Source organism: Artemia sp. Qi Xiang Cuo, unplaced genomic scaffold (assembly GCF_049724085.1).
Source record: "Artemia sp. Qi Xiang Cuo unplaced genomic scaffold, ASM4972408v1 HiC_scaffold_3223, whole genome shotgun sequence".
Lineage (NCBI taxonomy): Eukaryota > Metazoa > Arthropoda > Branchiopoda > Anostraca > Artemiidae > Artemia > Artemia sp. Qi Xiang Cuo.
Window position 1 is genome coordinate 52,572 of NW_028300616.1, and position 18,363 is coordinate 70,934.

Consider the following 18,363-nt stretch of genomic DNA (forward strand, 5'->3'; position numbering starts at 1 on the left):
GTTTTGTAGTTGCTATTTCCACTGACTACTAGTTCATTTTCATCTCTCCAAGGTTTAAACAATTTTAAAAGATCTCCATAGTAAGCATTTTTCTTCTCGTCAGTTTCAAATGGGTTTACCTTTCTGTGCTGTATGATATACGGTTTAAAAAGCCTTTTTCTGAGGTAGAAGGACCCGTCAGTTAATATCATATTATCATCAGTACCATTACGCTCCCGTTCATACCAAGACAATAACTGTAAAAGACTGATATTTTCCATATGTTCCGGTCTTTTAGGGTAGATATCAATAACCCAGTGGGTAATGTACAAATCACTACTCTGTGGATTGTTTTTAGCAAGCTTTTCAAGCTCCTCATACCTTCTCAGTGTCCTCTTCACCTCGCTCTTTTTCGCAAGGTCAACATATCTAAATTGTCTAGAAATACTATCCAATTTAGTACCAAGAAGCCTATCAGCAGCTTCAACTGCTCCAACTTGACGGGTTTTTATGGACTTCAACAAGTAGGACATAGTTCGTTGACCAAGACTTTTGCATGCATTATTTACTTCCTCCCACATTGCTTCTATTTCGACACTCTCTGCTTTTGTCATGTAATCGGTAATGTAATACGGTAATTTAGAGCCCAAATGGCCAATATATTGAACATCAATGTTTGCTTGATTAGCAATAAGTAACGCAGGAGAATAGACATTTATATAACGCTCGTCATCTCTTCAAAGCAGATGATATATTCTTTTTCTTGGCTTTTTACTGTTTGTACCATGAGCCAAGCAGTCAAGGATGTCATATAATTCTGTTCGTTCCTTTGTAGGACGAGGAAAGCCAAACTTACAATACTTAACCCATCTTCCTCCTTTTCTCTTATACTTTCTTTGACAGTATGTATTACAGCGGTGCACTTGATGGTCTTTGACCAGTTTGTGAAGAGTTGGACTAGTCAATCTATTTGGTATTTCACAAGTTATAATACTATTGATATACTGAATCACTTCAGACGCTGTTGATTTCCCAATAATAGGAGCATCTTCAATCCACAACACACAGTGTACATGAGGCGCACCTCGTTTCTGATACTCGATACGCCAGAAATGATCCTTAATTTTACCAAACAAAGGATTTGTCTTTGAACAAATTAGCTCATTAAATATAGGTGTCCATTTTTTGTCAAAGTGCATGGAAACTGCAATTGGATCTAGACACGTCAACTCTGCTGGGGTCATTTTTGCCACACCAGGTAAGTTCTTATGGACAGTCCGTAAATAGTCAATAAATTCAGGAGAGTACCACTCAGCACATGAAACTGTCAAAAACAAAGTCGGTGGACCCAATTGCTCAATCATTGACTTTACTTTATAGGAAAGAGATTGAAAATACTGCTGAGATCCTCTGATTTTTGATTGAACAGAAAACAAAGTCGCTTCCATCTCTCCATCACGGGAATGAAGCCTTTCTATAAATTGACGAGCATTTTGATTTGGTTTCACAGTCCGCAACATATGACCAACGCTATTACACATGTAAGAGAATTCTTGCAATTGGAAACTGTGAAAAAGAAACTGTTTGTCAAGACGAAACTTAGTATGTCTGCTATGAAGCCTTGATTTAAAATATTCTGCATTCCTAATCCGAAATGGTCTTGCCTTGTCACGCAAGCCATATTTGCCTTTCGGGAAAAGATTTGGAAACACTTTTAGATCAAGTTCTTCCTGAAATAAGTCTTCGCTCTCACCTTTTAGTTTCTTGATTTGAAATTGGTCAGTACCAAGATCTTCAATTTGCTTAAAATCTTCAATGAAGTCTTTTGGAACCGCTGAATTGAGAGGCTGGACAGAAAAATGTTCAACCAATGTAGATTTTGCACTTTCTGTCAGTTTCTGAAGGATTGCAGCTTCTGGTATTTCAGGTAAATTATCAACACCAACCGCTTTTTCAGCAAGACGTGCTTCAAGTATTTTTTTTAAATCTTCTAGGGTGTATGCATGTATTGTTTTATAGAGACTGTTGTTCTCTCTTAACCACAACAGTGCTTCATGGACTTTTCTCAGATCTATTAGTGCAGTCCAAACATTCTTGTTGTAAGTAGGCTGACCATTGACAATGACTACAAAACTATCAATGTTAAGAAGTTTTTCAGGCTGAATATCTGCATTTGCTTGCACATCAACAGGTAGATATACTATTCTCCCCTTAAGAGCGTCAACAAGTTCTGTTCTAGATCTCTTCAATGCAGTTACTTGCCCTAATCTGACGATCGTAAGACAAGGCATTACAAATCGAATCATTGCCATTTCAAAATTATTTAAACACTTTATACATTCCGGTGTACAGTCTATATGAAGGTTATTTAATACTGATCGGACATTCTCCTGACTTTTCAACATTTTCCCAGCACAGTAATCACAGACAAAGAATGAATCTATGACATCCTCTTTCCAACCTGTACATTGAATTAGTTCTTCTCTGTCATCTTTGGGTATGTCCTGTTGTAGGTGTTCTAAAATCGTGGCCATCATTACATCAAAACCTTTCTTATTTGAAAGGGATCTTAGACTCTTCAATTGGTATTTTGTCTTTATCTGCTCACAACTGTCACAATGCATTGTGGGGTATACATCCCTAATGTTAGCTACCTTATCAAGGCTCTCACCAAATAATTTTATTATTGTATTTTCATCCACAGAAACTCTAATATTGCTATCACCGTAAATGAAGTCTTGACTATTATTACGACAGAGTCTACTTGACACTTCTTCTATGTAATGACTTAGTTCCTTGTACGAGCCCTCGACTTTTAGTAGATTAATATGTTGTATAATCTTACATTTTGATACTGCCTTATATACGCTATTAATGAAACAGTTCAAGACAGGAAAATGTGGAGCTAGTGCCCTTAGAGAACGCAAATAGCTCTGACATCCCTCATTAGGGCTACAGTATAACGAATGCCCATGCTTTCTTGTGTCCCTGTAATTGATTTCACAATAATCCAAGCCGCCAAGGTAGAAATTAACCACTTTGTCAGTTGAAAATTTTAATGCTATATTGTTTTCAAGGATATCAAAAAGAATTTGACATAATTCAATATCCGTCGGATAGAGCTTGCAGATATCAGGGTGACATTGCCAAGTAACCTGCTGCCCAATTTTTGGTTTTGAATGTTTACTCAGATTGTTATAGGTGACTTCAGCCATCATAATTTCCTTGTCAGATCTAGTTTTAGAGCATTTTTCAATAGTTGTCTCGTACTTTTCAGGACAGTTTGTTCTACTACACAGAGAATTTTTTGCCAAATATTCAGTAGAACTAAACGAACTGTTTAAAACACAGTTAGAAATGCTTTTTTCTTGAGTCGGTGTTCCAGGAATTTGTTCTAAATCATTAGTCTTACAAACACATTTACTAATAACCCTAACAGGCTCGTTTTCGCCATAATTGAAAAACATTGCTTTTCCTTCGCTGTTGATAGGTATGCTTGTATATATATTTTTATTGCTGCTACATAAACTGCAATTGCTCCTTCCAAAATTAATATACGAATTTTCTAAGAAGTACGCCTCCGTATATTCACTGTGTTGTCGAACATTTTCCATTGCATCTATAAACTGTTCCACAGTTGCCAATCCACACCTTGGAAGCTTTTCGTTAAACTGACAACATTTCTTTTGGATATTGCTATGAAGCTTTGCCAAAGCATTTCTAGCCGACTTTTCAACAGCATCCGCTCTTTCAAAGAGAATTTTAATCTGTAATTTCGAATACTTTTCGTGATCCCGATAAAACATGCGTAAAATGTTTCTCAATTTACAAAGATCAGCCTGCATTTTTGCCATCTTCTTGTATTTCTGAATGTAATTTTTCCCTTTGTCCTTATGAGTTCTTCGGTACAACCTCGCAGAGAATTTAATTTTTTCATTATAGCTTTTGTCACCCCAGTATCTACCCATTATTCTGGTAGCAACTTTTTTCTTATGTTTGTTTCGGTAATCTATATCGTTATCATACCGTTCCTTGCTCTTTTGTTTCGCTGTCTCAATTTTCCCTTCTCGATACCCCTGATCCGTAAGATACCTCTGTTTTGCTCTGTCATATTTCATTTTCTTAAATCCTGGATCACAAGACATCTTAGTAGCAATCCTTACGCGTGCTCGAGCTTTATTGCGTTCGGTGGCATTTTTATCTCTTTTAAATAAACTTTTCTGATATTTCAGGATGTTAGCTTTATTTTTTGTGTAGTAAAGTTTTCTATTAGTAGAAATTTGGATTGTTCTATTTTGATATTGTTTTTGGTTATTCTTTCTTTTTTTCCACTCGCGTGAGACCATATTTTTTCAAGGTTTAAAATTATTAAGCACACAAAATCCCGTGTCGAGTATCTAAAACCTAGCATAAAACAAAACTAATTTTAAAATTTTCAGGTATTTATCTTGTTTGAATTACAAAATTAGTATTATTGGTTAGACACCATAAATATTTTTGCAGTTTACATAATAAGTTTAGTGATTCTGGACTGAAAACTAAAATAATTGCAATTATGAGACAATAATATGGAATGTACTTTACGGGTTACAAACCAAAAAAAGTTTGGTTCCAGGATACAATAATAAATTTGAACTGAGATGAAAAAAAAATTTCTTCCAGGAGACAAAAAGCAAAACTAATTTTAGAATTTTCATGTATTTTTGTTGTTTAAATTAAAAAATTACTATTACTGATTAGGCATCATAAATATTTTTGCAGTTTACATAATAATTTTAGCGATTAAGCCAAAAAAGAAAATTTTGGTTCCAGGAGTTTCGGTTACTATTGAGACAAGTAGCTATTATTACTATAGAGTTCATTACATGGACTGTTTTATTGCTTCAAAATTCAAATATCTTTGAAAAGACTGCAGTATGAAAATACATCAAAAATGCAATTTTTTTGACAAAATTGATTCTACTTTAAAAAGTATTTTATTTTTAAATACAAAAGTGACTAGATGTTGCAATTTCCTTTAAAATGAGCTATTATACAGCTCTCTATGATTTTCCAGTGCCCAGCTAGCTGAGCAGAAAAAAAAAGCGGAAAGAAAAAAATATCCCGTTTGTGGAGAATAACGTGGTAAAAGTCAATTTTCTTGATTTTCAAGCCAATATATTTTCTTTGTTATTCAAGCCAAAGGGCGGTAAGTTTCCTTTATAGAGGATTCGGACAAGGCGGTTCTAAAGGTGTACTTTTTGTTTTGATCTGACTCTGTTTTTAGGAGTTGGGGGGTTTTATATTTCTTGACATTGGATGATCGTCTCTTACTAGGTTGCTAGCTACCGCTGCAACCCGGATACTGTAAATCAGTCCAATATATGCAATGGTGTGCTTTTCTAATGATCGTCCTTTAATATAAACTATGGACTAAAGTTCGTTCTTTAATGTAAAAATTCGATGATCGAGCCTTTATGTAACCCGGATTAAAAAATAATTATCATATCTTATATGTAAATTTTATTTTATAAGTCTTCGATAGTCTAATGGTAAGTATGCTCACTTGTTACCTGGGAGAAGGGGGTTCTTTTCCCCGTCGGGGAGAACTTTTAATATGTTGAATTAAAAGCACTATCTTTTCAATTTAAAATTTAAAAAAGAAACTTGTTTATTTACATTCTAGCTAAAATAATGAAAATAATATGAATGAACCACAGTGTTCAGTTTCTTTGGACTTGAGTTCGTTTTTTAACTATAAATAAAAACAGGAAAAAGCCTACGGCTTTTTCTTCTTTTAAATAGTAAGAGAGGAAACTCAAACAATCAAGTAGCTAACTAAGTCCAATGTATGGAATGGTTTGTTATTTCAGTGACCGTCTTTTAATGTAAATTAAAATTATTGCTCAGATATCATAAATATGCTTGCAGTTTACATAATAACTTTAGCGATTCTAAACTGAAAAATAAAATATATTAAAAAATGGAATTTTTGGTCTGAAAATACATAGTCAATCCCACATCGGGTAGTTAGAACCCAACCAAAAATAAAACTAATTTTAACATTTTAAGGTATTTTTCTAGCTTGTATTGAAATATTCAAACTATTGCTCGGATAGCATGGATATTTTTGCAGTTTACACAAGCTGCAAAGAACGCACAGGCTGATCTTTGTAAATTGAGAAAAAATTTACGAATGTTTTACCGGGATTACGAAAAATATTCAAAATTAAAGATTAGAATAGATTAGAATAGATCTCTGAAAGAATAGATTTTGTTGAAAAGTCAGCTAGAGATGCTTTCGCAAAACTTCATAGTAATATCCAAAAGAAATGTTGCATGTTTAGTGAAAAGCTTCCAAGGTATAGACCTGGCAACTGTGGAGCAGTTTACAGATGTAATGGGAAATCTTAAACATCACTTTGAATATACGGAGGCATAATTGTCCTTTACTTAGTTTCAGCTTAAATTCGATGATCGAGCCTTTATGTAACTTTGAAAAGACTGCAGTATGAGAATACATCAAAAATGCAATTTATTTGAAAAAATTGATTCTACTTTAAAAAGTATTTTATTTTTAATTACAAAAATGACTAGATGTTTCAATTTCCTTTAAAATGAGCTATTATACAACTCTCTATGATATTCCAGTGCCCAGCTAGCTGAGCAGGAAAAATAAGCGGAAAGAAAAAAATATCCCGTTTGTGGAGAATAACGTGGTAAAAGTCTATTTTCTTGATTTTCAAGCCAATATATTTTCTTCGTTATTCAAGCCAAAGGGCAGTAAGTTTCCTTTATAGAGGATTCGGACAAGGCGGTTCTAATGGTGTACTTTTTGTTTTGATCTGACTCTTTTTTAGGAGTTGGGGGGTTTTATATTTCTTAACATTGGAGGTGATCGTCTCTTACTAGGTTGCTAGCTACCGCTGCAACCCGGATATTCAAATGATCGTCCTTTAATGCAATTTCATGCTATATTACTACAAACAGGAAAAAACCTACGGCTTTTCTTCTTTGAAATAGTAAGAGACGAGCCTCAAGCAATCAAGTAGCTAACTAAGTCCAATGTATGCAGTGGTATGTTATTCCAATGATCGTCTTTTAATGTAAACAGCCATGATACTGATGGGAATTACATAATCCCTATTTATGTTTCAGTTAACTTGGGCTAGGTGTCGTTCTTTACTGTAAAAATTCTTCTTCCAGGAGACAAAAAGCAAAACTAATTTTAGAATTTTCATGTATTTTTGTTGTTTAAATTAAAAAATTACTATAAATTATTAGGAATCATAAATATTTTTGCAGTTTACATAATTTTAGCGATTAAGCCAAAAAAGAAAATTTTGGTTCCAGGAGTTTCGGTTACTATTGAGACAAGTAGCTATTATTACTATAGAGTTCATTACCATGGACTGTTTTATTGCTTCAAAATTCAAATATCTTTGAAAAGACTGCAGTATGAAAATACATAAAAAATGCAATTTTTTTGACAAAATTGATTATACTTTAAAAATAATTTTATTTTTAATTACAAAAGTGACTAGATGTTGAAATTTCCTTTAAAATAAGCTATTATACAGCTCTCTATGATTTTCCAGTGCCCGGCTAGCTGAGCAGGAAAAAAAAGCAGAAAGAAAAAAATATTCTGTTTGTGGAGAATAACGTGGTAAAAGTCTATTTTCTTGATTTTCAAGCCAATATATTTTCTTTGTTATTCAAGCCAAAGGGCGGTAAGTTTCCTTTATAGAGGATTCGGACAAGGCGGTTCTAATGGTGTACTTTTTGTTTTGATCTGACTCTTTTTTAGGAGTTGGGGGGTTTTTATATTTCTTAACATTGGAGGTGATCGTCTCTTACTAGGTTGCTAGCTACCGCTGCAACCCGGACTACGGCTTTTTCTTCTTTTAAATAATAAGAGACGAACCTCAAGTGTACTACCCCTGGAACCACCATTTATCAGTTACAATGGATGAGAGATCGTTCTTCACTGTAGCAACCCGGATAACCTATACTATAATTAAGTGGCGTATAATATTTAGCATAGGTAAGAGGTCGTTCTTTATTACAATTTTAACTATAAATACGAACAGGAAAAAGCCTAGGGCTTTTTCTTCTTTTAAATTTTTTATCTTCTTTTAAATAGTAAGAGACGAAACTCAAACAATCAAGTAGCTAACTAAGTCCAATGTATGGAATGGTTTGTTATTTCAGTGATCGTCTTTTCATGTAAAAATATAAATACTGTAATCTTAACTATAGTAAAGTTGCGTATGCAAGTTAGTATAGGGAAGAGTTTGATCTTTATTATATCCGACACCCCGACATAGGATTTGCTATAATTAACAAAATAAACCATATTAAAAACAGGAAAAAGCTTACGGCTTTTTCTTCTTTGAAATAGTAAGAGACGAATCTTAAAACATCAAGTAGCAAACTAAGTTCAATGTATCTTACTAGGTTGCTAGCTGCCACTGCAACCCTGATTAATTTCAGCCATCTCTACAGCCATGATACTGATGGAAATTGCATAATCCCTATTTATGTTTCAGTTAATTGTAATTTTTTCTTTTCAAGATGCTATCTCTGTTTTTTTGGTAGTACTGTTTTTTTAACTTGCGTGTAGCTTGCTTGATTGAAACCATAATGTAACCATTAGTTGAATGTTTTTATGTCACCTATCAAGTATCAAGAACCTAACAAAAAATTAAACTAATTTTTAAATTTTCAGGTATTTTTCTAGTCTAAATTAAAAGATTAAAACTATTGTTCAGACACCATAAATATTTTTGCAGTTTGTAACTTTAGCGATTCTGAACTAAAAACGAAAATAAAATAAAAACTAATTTTTTAAATTTTTACGTCACGTCGCTAATTAAGTCATATATGGTTATTAGTACACAATAGGTTTTAGACATTACGTCATGTCACTTATTACGTCATATATGGTTATTAGTAGATAATCGGTAAAATATTCGTTCTTTATTATAATTTTCGTGATTTTCAAGCCAATATATTTCCCTTGCTGTTCAAGCCAAGGGACAGAAAGTTTCCTATACAGGGGTTTCGGACAAGGCGGTTCTAATGGTGTACTTTTTGTTTTGATCTGACTCCTCTGTTAGGAACTATGGGTTTTTATATTTCTTAACATTGGACGTGATCGTCTCTTACTAGGTTGCTAGCTACCGCTGCAACCCGGATTCACGAATGAGACCATTTTCATCTTTGTAGTTCTTAAGTAGTAATTATGACGTCACGGCGTAATGATTTTATTTCATGATGACGTCATGGCGCAATGATATTATTTCATGACGTCTTCAGAAACCACAACATAATTTCGTGTTTTTCTATTCACGTCATAGATCTAATATAAAGCTATGACGACATTCATTAGTTATCTAGTAGGGTTTCATACAAGGTAGTTCTAATGATGTACTTTTGTTTTGATCTTACTCTATTTTTAGGAGTTTTGGGTTTTTATATTTCTTAGCATGGGACTGATCGTCTCTTACTAGGTTGCTAGCTACTGCTGCAACCCAAATTATAAGAGGCAGCCTGGCCGAGTGGTCCAAGACACTGGTGCTAGCCACCAGTCTCTTCGGAGGCGTGGGTTCAAATCTTACCGCTGGTATACGATTATGTTTGAAAGGCTGCAGTGTGAAAAGACATCAAAAATGCAGTTTTTGGTGGACAAATTTATTCTCTTTTAGAAATAATTTATTTTAGTTACTATAGATTTTTAACCCAATTAATGTCCTTTAAAATGAGCTATTGAACAACCCTCTACGATGTTCCAGTGCCAAGCTATCTGTGGAAAAGAGAAAAAGAAAAAAAGAAAAAAATATCCCGTTTAGGCAGAATGTTGTAGTAGCTGCCACTTTTCTTGATTTTCCAGCCAATATATTTCCCTTGCTGTTCAAGCCAAGGGACATAAAGTTTCCTATATAGGGGTTTCGGACAAGGCGGTTCTAATGGTGTACTTTTTGTTTTGATCTGACTCCTTTTTTAGGAACTATGGGTTTTTATATTTCTTAACATTGGACGTGATCGTCTCTTACTAGGTTGCTAGCTACCGCTGCAACCCGGATAAACTGAAAAACTAACTCAGTCCAATATATGCAATGGTGTGCTTTTCTAACGATCGTCCTTTAATATAACAATCCTTACGCGTGCTCGAGCTTTATTGCGTTCGGTGGCATTTTTATCTTTTTTAAATAAACTTTTCTGATATTTCAGGATGTTAGCTTTATTTTTTGTGTAGTAAAGTTTTTTATAAGTAGAAATTTGGATTGCTCTATTTTGATATTTTTTTGGTTATTCTTTCTTTTTTTCTTTTCAAGTGAGACCATATTTTTTCAAGTTTTAAAATTATTAAGTACACAATACCCCGTGTCGAGTATCTAAAACCTAGCATAAAAAAACAAATTTTTAAATTTTCAGGTATTTATCTTGTTTGAATTACAAAATTAGTATTATTGGTTAGACACCATAAATATTTTTGCAGTTTACATAATAAGTTTAGCGATTCTGGACTGAAAACTAAAATAATTGCAATTATAAGACAATAATATGGAGATACGTACTTTACGGGTTACAAACCAAAAAAAGTTTGGTTCCAGGATACAAAATAACTTTGAACTGAGATGAAAAAAATTTTTCTTCCAGGAGACAAAAAGTAAAACTAATTATAAAATTTTCATATATTTTTGTTGTTTAAATTAAGAACTTACTATTACTGATTAGGCATCATAAATATTTTTGCAGTTTACATAATAATTTTAGCGATTAAGCCAAAAAAGAAAATTTTGGTTCCAGGAGTTGCGGTTACTATTGAGACAAGTAGCTATTATTACTATAGAGTTCATTACCATGAACTGTTTGATTGCTTAAAAATTCAAATATCTTTGAAAAGACTGCAGTATGAAAATACATCAAAAATGCAATTTTTTTGACAAAATTGATTCTACTATAAAAAGTATTTTATTTTTAATTACAAAAGACACTAGATGTTGCAATTTCCTTTAAAATGAGCTATTATACAGCTCTCTATGATTTTCCAGTGCCCAGCTAGCTGAGGAGAAAAATCAAGCGGAAAGAAAAAAATATCCCGTTTGTGGAGAATAACATGGTAAAAGTCAATTTTCTTGATTTTCAACCCAATATATTTTCTTTGTTATTCAAGCCAAAGAGCCGTAAGTTTCCTTTATAGAGGATTCGGATAAGGCGGTTCTAATGGTGTACTTTTTGTTTTGATCTGACTCTTTTTTTAGGAGTTGGGGGGTTTTATATTTTTTAACATTGGACGTGATCGTCTCTTACTAGGTTGCTAGCTACCGCTGCAACCCGGATGCAGTCACTTCTCATTGACTATCTTAACTGTTGAATTTAAGCATCTTATGCCTCTGCTTAAGTAGCATCTTTGCCTCCATTTTAACGGAATATAAACCATGCTTTAGCCATCATCTGCTAACTAGCCTTTACAATGCAGTACTTAGCATCCCTCATAATTTATACCACGCCTTGGAGAAATGATTTGAAAACTTTCTTTTGTGTCGTCTCGTCCCTGAGATCTTATACTCACATTAGCTGCAGTAAGGCGTGGCTCGTCACCGACTCCAGCAGAATTCCGAAACTAAAACATTGCATCATGCAACTGTTAACACTATGTGAAGTTTATTGGTTTCAGCATCAGGTTAGGTTAGGTTGGGTTAGGTTAGGTTAGGTTGCCTATGCCAAAATATTTGTTCCAATTGTTTTTTTTTCTGTCTAGGCTCTAAGGCTTTATCGTCTATGGCTTTACAATCCACTGTCAAATGTGTTTCTCTTTCAATTTCCAAGGTATAGAAGGCTGACTAGACACAAAAAATTAGAAAAAGCAGCGTTGCTCCGAAACAGAATCAACATTTACAGGACAGAGTGGGATATAAACTATGGACTAAAGTTCGTTCTTTAATGTAAAAATTCGATGATCGAGCCTTTATGTAACCCGGATTAAAAAATTATTATCATATCTTATATGTAACTTTTATTTTATAAGTCTTCGATAGTCTATTGGTAAGTATGCCCACTTGTTACCTGGGAGAAGGAGGTTCGATTCCCCGTCAGGGAGAACTTTTAATATGTTGAATTAAAAGCACTATCTTTTCAATTTAAAATTTAAAAAAGAAACTTGTTTATTTACATTCTAGCTAAAATAATGAAGATAATATGAATGAACCACAGTGTTCAGTTTCTTTGGACTTGAGTTTGTTTTTTAACTATAAATACAAACAGGAAAAAGCCTACGGCTTTTCCTTCTTTTAAATAGTAAGAGACGAAACTCAAACAATCAAGTAGCTAACTAAGTCCTATGTATGGAATGGTTTGTTATTTCAGTGATCGTCTTTTAATGTAAAAATATAAATACTTTAATCTTAACTATAGTGAAGTTGCGTATGTAAGTTAGTATAGGGAAGAGTTTGATCTTTATTATATTTTTAACCCAATTAGTTTCCTTTAAAATGAGCTATTGAACAACTATCTACGATGTTCCAGTGCCAAGCTATCTCTGGATACAAAAAAAGAAAAAAGAAAAAAAATATCCCGTTTGGGGAGAATAACGTGGTTTAAGTCAATTTTCTTGATTTTCAAGCCAATATATTTCCCTTGCTGTTCAAGCCAAGGGACAGAAAGTTTCCTATACAGGGGTTTCGGACAAGGTGGTTCTAATGGAGTAGTTTTTGTTTTGATCTGACTCCTTTGTTAGGAGCTATGGGTTTTTATATTTCTTAAAATTGGACGTGATCGTCTCTTACTAGGTTGCTAGCTACCGCTTCAACCCGGATTAGGAGTTAGGGGTTTTTATATTTCTTAACATTGAATATGATCGTCTCTTACTAGGTTGTCGTTTACAATGGAATGAAGATCGTTCTTTAATATACAACGACTATGACGTCATTGATCAATATTGTATATACAAAATTAAATTTTTCCTGAAAAATAATTAATAAAAAAAATTAAGTGCAAAAGGCGCTAGATCTAGAGATTTCCTTTAAAATGAGCCATTCAACAACTCTCTACGATGTTCCAGTGCCAAGCTATCTCTGGAAACAAAAGAAAGAAAAAAATATCCCGTTTGTGCAGAATAACGTGGTTAAAGTCAATTTTCTTGATTTTCAAGCCAATATATTTTCTTTGTTATTCAAGCCAAAGGGCGGTAAGTTTCCTTTATAGGGGTTTTTGACAAGGCGGTTCTAATGGTATACTTTATGTTTTGATCGGACTATTTTTCTAGGAGTTAGGAGTTTTTATATTTCTTAGCATTTGACGTGATCGTCTCTTACTAGGTTGCTAGCTACCACTGCAACCCGGATTATTCTTTGAAATAGTAAGAGACGAACCTCTAACGATGAAGTCGCTACTAAGTCCAATGTATACCATAATTTTTTGTTCCAATGATCGTCTTATCATGTAATAATTGACAAACACCATTTATGATGAGTTCGGTCCTTTATTTAACTACCATTGAAACCACCATATATCAATTACTATAGGCGAGGGATCGTTCTTTACTGTAATTGCAGTTTACATAATAATTTTAGCGATTAAGCCAAAAAAGAAAATTTTGGTTCCAGGAGTTTTGGTTACTATTGAGACAAGTAGCTATTATTACTATAGAGTTCATTACCAGGAACTGTTTTATTGCTTCAAAATTCAAATATCTTTGAAAAGACTGCAGTATGAAAATACATCAAAAATGCATTTTCTTTGACAAAATTGATTCTACTTTAAAAAGTATTTTATTTTTAATTACTAAAGTGACTAGATGTTGCAATTGCCTTTAAAATGAGCTATTATACAACTCTCTATGATTTTCCAGTGCCCAGCTAGCTGAGCAGGAAAAAAAAGGGGAAAGAAAAAATATCCCGTTTGTGGAGAATAACGTGGGAAAAGTCTATTTTCTTGATTTTCAAGCCAATATATTTTCTTTGTTATTCAAGCCAAAGGGCGGTAAGTTTCCTTTATAGAGGATTCGGACAAGGCGGTTCTAATGGTGTACTTTTTGTTTTGATCTGACTCTTTTTTTAGGAGTTGGGGGGTTTTATATTTCTTAACATTGGAGGTGATCGTCTCTTACTAGGTTGCTAGCTACCGCTGCAACCCGGATTTCTATTCACGTCATAGCTCTAATATAAAACTATGACGACATGCATTATTTATCTAGTAAGGTTTCAGACAAGGTAGTTCTAATAATGTACTTTTGTTTTGATCTTACTCTATTTTTAGGAGTTTTGGGTTTCTATATTTCTTAGCATTGGACTGATCGTTTCTTGCTAGGTTGCTAGCTACTGCTGCAGCCCAGATTCAAATATATATTATTTATGAGAGGCAGCCTGGCCGAGTGGTCCAAGGCACTGGTGTTAGCCACCAGGCTCTTAGGAGGCGTGGGTTCAAATCTTACCGCTGGTATACGATTATGTTTGAAAGACTGCAGTTTGAAAAGACATCAAAAATGCAGTTTATGGAGGAAAAATTTATTCTCTTTTAGAAATAATTTATTTTAGTTACTATAGATTTTTAACCCAATTAATTTCCTATAAATTGAGCCATTGAACAACTCTCTACGATGTTCCAGTGCCAAGCTATCTGTGGAAAAGAAAAAAAGAAAAAAAAATATCCCGTTTAGGCAGAATGTTGTAGTAGCTGCCACTTTTTTTATTTTCAAGCCAATATATTTCCCTTGCTGTTCAAGCCAAGGGACTGAAAGCTTCCTATACAGGGGTTTCGGACAAGGCGGTTCTAATGGTGTACTTTTGAATTTGATCTGACTCCTTTTTTAGGAACTATGGGTTTTTATATTTCTTAACATTGGACGTGATCGTCTCTTACTAGGTTGCTAGCTACCTACCTAGTACCTTGGGGGGTTTTATATTTCTTAACATTGGAGGTGATCGTCTCTTACTAGGTTGCTAGCTACCGCTGCAACCCGGATTTCTAATGATCGTCCTTTAATATAAACTATGGACTAAAGTTCGTTCTTTAATGTAAAAATTCGATGATCGAGCCTTTATGTAACCCGGATTAAAAAATTATTATCATATCTTATATGTAACTTTTATTCTACAAGTCTTCGATAGTCTAATGGTAACTATGCCCACTTGTTACCTGGGAGAAGGGGGTTCGATTCCCCGTCGGGGAGAAGTTTTAATATGTTGAATTAAAAGCACTATCTTTTCAATTTAAAATTTAAAAAAGAAACTTGTTTATTTACATTCTAGCTAAAATAATGAAGATAATATGAATGAACCACGGTGTTCAGTTTCTTTGGACTTGAGTTCATTTTTTAACTATAAATACAAACAGGAAAAAGCCTAGGGCTTTTGCTTCTTTTAAATTTTTTATCTTCTTTAAAATAGTAAGAGACGAAACTCAAACAATCAAGTAGCTAACTAAGTCCAATGTATGGAATGGTTTGTTATTTCAGTGATCGTCTTTTCATGTAAAAATATAAATACTGTAATCTTATTTATAGTGAAGTTGCGTATGCAAGTTAGTATAGGGAAGAGTTTGATCTTTATTATATAGAGTGAAGTTGCGTATGCAAGTTAGTATAGGCAAGAGGTCGTTCTTTATTATAATGTAATAAAAATAATTTGTTTTAATTACAAAAGGTTTTTAACCCCATTAATTTCCTTTAAAATGAGCCATTGAACAACTCTCTACGATGTTCCAGTGCCATGCTATCTGTTGAATTACTAACCTATACTATAATTAAGTGGCGTATAAAATTTAGTATAGGCAAGAGGTCGTTCTTTATTATAATTTTCAAAGAAGTACGCCTCCGTATATTCACTGTGTTGTCGAACATTTTCCATTGCATCTGTAAACTGTTCCGCAGTTGCCAATCCATACCTTGGAAGCTTTTCATTAAACTGACAACATTTCTTTTGGATATTACTATGAAGCTTTGCCAAGGAATTTCTAGCCGACTTTTCAACAGCATCCGCTCTTTCAAAGAGAATTTTAATCTGTAATTTTGAATACTTTTCGTGATCCCGATAAAACATGCGTAAAATGTTTCTCAATTTACGAAGATCAGCCTGCATTTTTGCCATTTTCTTGTATTTCTGAATGTAATTTTTCCCTTTGTCCTTATGCGTTCTTCGGTACAACCTCGCAGAGAATTTAATTTTTTCATTATAGCTTTTGTCACCCCAGTATTTACCCATTATTCTGGTAGCAACTTTTTTCTTATGTTTGTTTCGGTAATCTTCATCATTATCATACCGTTCCCTGCTCTTTTGTCTAGCCTGCTCAATTCTTGCTTCTCTGTAATGTTCATCATTACCATACCGTTCCTTGATCTTTTGTTTGGCTGTCTCAATTTTTGCATGTCTATAATCTTCATCATTGTGATAATGTTCCCTGCTCTTTTGTCTAGCCTGCTCAATTGTTGCTTCTCTATAAAGTTTATCATTGTGATAACGCTCCTTGATCTGTTGTTTAGCCTGCTCAATTCTTGCTTCTCTGTAATCTTCATCATTACCATACCGTTCCTTGATCTTTTGTTTGGCTGTCTCAATTTTTGCATGTCTATAATCTTCATCATTGTGATAATGTTCCCTGCTCTTTTGTCTAGCCTGCTCAATTGTTGCTTCTCTATAAAGTTTATCATTGTGATAACGCTCCTTGTTCTGTTGTTTAGCCTGCTCAATTCTTGCTTCTCTGTAATGTTCATCATTACCATACCGTTCCTTGATCTTTTGTTTGGCTGTCTCAATTTTTGCATGTCTATAATCTTCATCATTGTGATAACACATCTTGCTGTTTTCTTTTGCTCTCTCAATTATTACTTCTCGATACGCCTGGTCGGTTGAATACCTTTGTTTTGCTCTCTCAATTATTACTTCTCGATACACCTGGTCGGTTGAATACCTTTGCTTTTTTCTTTTCAAGTTACTATCTCTGTTGTTTGTGTAGTACTCTTTCTTCAACTTGCGTATAGCCTGCTTTGATCTAACCATTATTCTAATCAAGAATGAAAGAATTTTCAGTTTTGACTTTCCTTATATACTAATTATGACGTCACTCTATTCACGTCATAGCTCTAATATAAAACTATGATGACGTTCATTATTTATCTAGTAGGGTTTCAGACAGGGTATTTCTAATGATGTACTTTTGTTTTGATCTGACTCTATTTTTAGGAGTTTTGGGTTTTTATATTTCTTAGCATTGGACTGATCGTCTATTACTAGGTTGCTAGCTACTGCTGCAACCCAAATTCACATATATATTTATTTATGAGAGGCAGCCTGGCCGAGTGGTCCAAGGCACTGGTGTTAGCCACCAGTCTCTTCAGAGGCGTGGGTTCAATTCTTACCGCTGGTATACGATTATGTTTGAAAGACTGCAGTGTGAAAAGACATCAAAATGCAGTTTTTGGTGGAAAAATTTATTCTCTTTTAGAAATAATTTATTTTAGTTACTATAGATTTTTAACCCAATTAATTTCCTTTAAAATGAGCTATTGAACAACCCTCTACGATGTTCCAGTGCCAAGCTATCTCTGGATACAAAAAAAGAAAAAAAAAGAAAAAAAGAAAAAAATATCCCGTTTAGGCAGAATGTTGTAGTAGCTGCCACTTTTCTTGATTTTCAAGCCAATATATTTCCCTTGCTGTTCAAGCCAAGGGACAGAAATTTTACTATGCAGGGGTTTTGGACAAGGCAGTTCTAATGGTGTACTTTTTGTTTTGATCTGACTCTTTTTTTAAGAACTATGGGTTTTTATATTTCTTAACATTGGACGTGATCGTCTCTTACTAGGTTGCTAGCTACCGCTGCAACCCGGATTAAAAAAAAAATTAAGTACACATAGCGCTAGATCTAGAGATTTCCTTTAAAATGAGCCATTGAACAACTCTTTACGATGTTCCAGTGCCAAGCTATCTGTGGAAAAGAAAGAAAAAAATATCCCGTTTGTGGAGAATAACGTGGTTAAAGTCAATTTTCTTGATTATCAAGCCAATATATTTTCTTTGTTATTCAAGCCGCAGGGCGGTAAGTTTCCTTTATAGGGGTTTCAGACAAGGCGGTTCTAATGGTGTACTTTTTGTTTTGATCGGACTCTGTTTTTAGGAGTTAGGGGTTTTTATATTTCTTAACATTGGACCTGATCGTCTCTTACTAGGTTGCTAGCTACCGCTGCAACCCGGATTTATGGTCCCATATAGTCTAGTGGCTAGGATAGTTAACTTTCACTTAACAGGCCCGGGTTCGATTCCCGGTGTGGGAAAATTTTTAACTCTATAATCTTCGAAAATTTGAACCTTTTATAATTTATAATGATGTATTATAATCTTAACATTGGACGTGATCGTCTCTTACTAGGTTGCTAGCTACCGCTGCAACCCGGATAAGAAATTA